Here is a 5,350-nt window from a genome sequence, read left to right on the forward strand (position 1 = left end):
TTACTAAGTGACCAGGGTGGTTTACTATTTTCCCTTTCTGAATTTTAAATACATGCAAATGCATATATAAGTAATGATTATATATATATATTACTTACCTACACTGATAATAACTTCTGGAGATCCTAAACCGGCTGTCTGGAGACTGGTTTCATCAAAGGTAAATTGACAGTAAAGAAAATGATCAGTGAGATGAAAATGGTGGGTAAATGTGTTATTTCTTGTAATGAAGTCTTTTTTAAAGCCTGTGGTTTTTGAGAATTGTAATATTTTAAATTTTCTAGGAGTAGAGTAGAAGAGGAGGTACTATATATTCAAAGGTTTTTTGTTTTTAATAAAAAAAAGTGAATGCATCTAGGTCTCAGCTTTCATGGTTGCTGCTGCTTATATTCCTCATTTTTAATATTGTTTTTAATATATCTTAGTGGAAGGTTAAAGGTTACAATTATGTTTAATTGTATATGCATGTAAATTGGTTTTTAAAAAGTACCATTCTGAAGATTCATTATCAGACTGCTGCACAGTGGAGGTGCCACACAACCACAGAGCACACAGTCAGCCGCCGTCATGTCATGTGCTGCTGCAGTGAGACCTGATGCCTTTGCGTGGTTGCAGTCTGTGGAGCTGTCTGGGGCAGCAGCCGCTCCCACCCTTGCTACTGTCCTCCTTAGGTCTCTGCCCACACCTTTCTGTCACTTCTTACTACCTCTTCTCTTCTCATTGATGCCCAGTGTCTTCTCATTTCCTTTTCTGACTTATAAGTTTGTTTTTTATTTTTGTTTAAGGTTAGGGAATCGAGAGAAGAAAGATTGTTAAAATTATATCTGATTTTCTTTTTCTTTTTTTCTTTTTGTCTTGTAGTTTTTGGTGTTGGTTTTGGTTTTTGGAGACAAGTGTTTCTCTGTGTAACCCTGGCTGTCTGTAGACAAGCCAGCCTCAAACTCAGAGATCAGTCTGCCTTTGCCTGCCAAGGGTTGGGATTAAAGATACGAGCCACCACCACCCGGCTACATCTGAATTTTTTAAGAAATTGAAAAAAATACTTTCTATAAATAAGATACATGGGTGTGTGTGTGTGTGGGGGGGGGGGGTTGTACCTAACTTCATTTTATCAGCAGGTAGTTAAATGTGTTGACTGGTTGACAAAACTAAGCTGTGAACTCTGTCATCTCTTTGGTAGTGACATGGAGGGGTTTGTACTTGTTTTCCACCAGATAGAGCCTCTTCCAGAACCTGTTATTTCTCAAGTGCATTAACTTGTTTTACATTTAAATGTGGTAAAAATCATTTGTGAATGACTTTTCCTCAACATAAATTGTTCATTAACTCAGGCAGGATTTTAGGCGTCATTATCTTTAGAGGCACATAGACTCTGAACATTTCAGACTTAGCTTGCTGGATAGTTCTGTGATCTGCTAAGTAAGGTATTAGTTGTAGTTTTGGTTCTCAGATTTATTATTGCTGTGTTTGGTGATGAGTGATTACATCATGAGGTTCTGGGCTTTTCTGCTGTGAGCAGGAGTGCCTGAGTGACGCATGTCCAGCCCTCCCCCAGGTGTGCCTCGGAAGGGAGGGAGGGTCAGATTTTCAGGACCAGTTCATGCAGTCATGTCTTTTTTTTTTTTTTTTTTCTCAAAGACAAAACGTACTGAAAACGTTTTCTGAACTTTCTGTGAGGCATACCTTGTCATAGTTTTTGGTCTATAGAAAGACTGAAAAATTGTACTGTCTGAAAGCCTGGAACAGGACTGTGAAGGCATTCTGAGATTTTTATCAGGTACCACAAAGGTGCAAGTCTCTTTATAAGAACAAAACATTCAGATGGAGGCCGAGTGTCAGCATAAAGAACTATTTGGGTAGATTATTGAATTATCTAGTACTCAAGAATTAAGTACATGTTCAAGTCAGACTAAATCTGTTCATATTGTTGCCGCCATAGTCTTCTGGTAATCCCAGTAGAGATTGTGCTTTGAGTAGGAATGGAAAGCTCATGCCTGAGGGTTTGAATAGGGTGGGCATATATATTTTATAAGTACAAATTACAAAAATATGTAAAGTAACTACTTTTTAACTAGAATGTATAAGACAGACAAATCTGTGTTATATATTTTTCAATACGTGTACCAACCTTTTCTTAGTTGAACACAGGTTACTGTGTGCGCTTTATGGATCTTGAGTAACTTTTAATAATAAAGCAGTTGTCATTCGCTCTCCCATACCATATACTTGAATACTAATTGGATAAGTATGAGAGTTCTTTGCAGTTTATAGTAAGCTTTAATCTGTATAGTGCTTCTTGGATGTGAAAGCCTACTATTTAAAAGAGTATGGAAACAGACAGCATCTGTTTCCAAATGAGCACATGCTCGACAAGAGGGGGATCACTGAAGCTGCTCATCCATAGGTGGTTCTTATTCAGCTGTGCTGTGCTTCATGCTTCAGGGAAGCAAAGCCTGGCCTGTGATCAAAACTACCCGGCAAACACATGGGCAGATTATCACTAATAATTCAGGACAGCCTAAGACCTTGTCCCCAAACTTGAAAAAGGCTGAGGCCAGACAGTGGTCTCTCCTGCCTGGCCTCAGTCCCTCGTGCTGACACTGAAAAAATATCAATCTTACTAAAGAGTGCCAGGGCAAGCTGGGTACAGTGGTGTGTACCTTTAATTTCGTCACTGAGGAGGAGGAGGTGGAGGCAGATGGATCTCTGTGAGTTTGAGGCCAGCCTGGTCAACATAGTGAGTTCCAGGGCAGCCAGAGCTGCATAATAAGACTATGTCTTGAAAAAAACAAAACAAAACTAGTACCAGGGAAAGGAGCATTTGGGAATTAAAAATTGAGACTTTGAGTTATCATAAGTCTGATGTTGCTTAACTTAAAAGTATTGTGGTTAATAAGAACACCATATAAAGAATTCCTGGATGCTTTTCTGAGAGTGCTCACTGCTCAGCTAGTTAAGATGAGTGACTCTTGAAGCTACAAGAAGAGAGAAGAAAGTGAGCAGATGGGCTGGCTGTCTCTGCACCTTCTCCAGGCAGGGAGGAAATGTGTGCTTAGCTAGTTTCTTTTCTTGAGTTGTCTCTTCTCATAGGTAGCTTCTACCAGCAAGCTGTTGCAGCTGACCTCTAGGTTAGTAGATGGTTAGAGAAAGCAGCACTTGCTTTTACTTTGCATCCTCCACAATCCTTAACGTGTTTTTTACCATTCCTAATAAGTCTGATTATTCTCCACTAGGTAAACCGCTGTGAATATGTGGGTCTGTTAAAGTCCCCCCCGTTGCTAACTGTGTTTACAAAGGCAACATACAGTCTAATTAAACACAATTGAATGGAGAGGTCAGATGATAGTGTTATGTGCTTGAATAGCTAAGGCCAGAGTCATGGTGCTCTAGCTCTGCCTCAGTGAATGTCCCTTGAGGTAGGTTTTGATTAGGTATGCTATTCTAAAACTACTGTCATGTTAGTGCAAGCATATACACAGGAGTACCCGTGTGCCCTGCAGTTCGGTAAGGTACACCTGTAATTCTCCTTAGGGAAAGGGAAGTAAAAATCCAAGATTGAAAGCATCTTTTTGTGTCTACCTCGCCTTTCAGGCCACTGTAGATGAATATGTACCACTGAGAAGAGCCAGAGTGTGGGTGCCTGTGTCCTGCATACATTTAACTCAACATGGAAAGCTCTTACTACAATAAAAGCAAATGTCTATCTTTCCTGGTGTAATTTAATGGTGGTGGTGTCTGTTCTGATAACCCAAAGAATCTGACACATTCATCCTTTCTCACATTTTTGGGGGTGGGGGTGGGTTCAGATCTTAGTGAATCTATCCTTAAACACCTCCCGTTCTTTCTAGTACCCTGGCCATTGTGGGTGTTCAGCACCTGCCTGGACTTCCCTTGCTGCTCTTGACAACCAACAAGCCTTGTCCCAAAGTTATAATAAGACTATATGTTGCTAAAGCTCTTGGATCAAAGGCCCAGCATCCATCTGCTTTTTTTTTTTTTTTTTTTTTTTTTTTTTTTTAAATTTAGTGTGTGTATGTGTGTACGTACCATGTTTGGGCAGTACCCCTAGATGCCAGAAGAGGGGTGTTGGAATCCCTGGATCATTGTGAGCTGCTTTGTGGGTACTACAAACTGAATCACAGTCCTTTGTACAAGCAGCACGTGCTCTTAAAACTTGAGCCATCTCTCCAGCACCCAGCGTCTGTTTTAAAGGTTTTATCACTTTAATGTCCTGTCTCCCCCCCACCCCCTACTAATCATGTATGCTGTGTCCTCTAATTTTAGGTAGACCATTGCAAGATGTATTGGTGATCCTGGCCTATAAGGGACAGTACTAAATATATTGGTTTTTAATAAATGTATTTTGAGTTGATTATACTTGAATCTTTTTAAAAAGGTTTATTTATGTACATGGGTATATGTCTGAATGTTTGCACACCAGAAGAGGACATTGGATCCCATGGGACTACAGTTGTAGACAGTTGTGAGCTACCATATGCATGCTGGGAATTGAATTCAGGACCTCTGGAAGAACAGCCAGTGTTTTTAATCACTGAGCCACCTCTCCGGCCCTATACCATGTTTTAATCCCATCGTTCTGAAACACCCAAACCGTCATCTGGTGTGAAGAGGCAGGCAAACAGGCTTTTGTCCCAGAGAGTTTGAGAATTTTGCTCTTAAATCATTAACTTACTAATTTTTATCTGTTTGGATGGGTGTTTATTATTACCTTATCCCAGAGACAAATTCTTTGCCTAGAGTTACTTTTAGATAAGAATATAGGTGTTTTAAACTCAATGCATTCGGATAACAGTGAATCATCAGTCTGATACACACAGGGTTAAAAACTGCATTAAACACGGACACTCGCTGACCATACCTCATTGGCCAAGTAAGTTGGTGTGTAGGAGAGAACACAGATCTTGAAAACGCTTATGTCATAAGGGAAGTAGAAAACTGTACGGTGTGAAAAATGTGATCTCTCACACACAGTGTATCTGATGAGCACAGAAATTGTTTGCAAAAAGTGGTACCATGACTTGAAAACTGTAAATGTTGTAGGTGAGTTCCAGTGGGCAGAGAATTGGGTTCAGGTGATCAAGGTATCAGGTGGACATGTAGTCTTTGCACAGGCTGGGTTGAGCTGGGTCTGCTTATGTCCTCAGGACAAGGATCAGTTTGGTAGGAGATCTCTATGAAATAAAGCCACCGTAAAGCAACAACACAGAAAGTTGCCCAGAAAATAAATCTCAGAATATGTCCCAAGTTAGTTCCGGCCACTAGCAAAACATCCCACCCAACAAACATTTAAAAAGCCCTCACTCTGTAGAGCTATGTTTCTCAACCTTCT

The sequence above is a fragment of the Mus pahari genome, chromosome 22, assembly GCF_900095145.1.
Source record: "Mus pahari chromosome 22, PAHARI_EIJ_v1.1, whole genome shotgun sequence".
Lineage (NCBI taxonomy): Eukaryota > Metazoa > Chordata > Mammalia > Rodentia > Muridae > Mus > Mus pahari.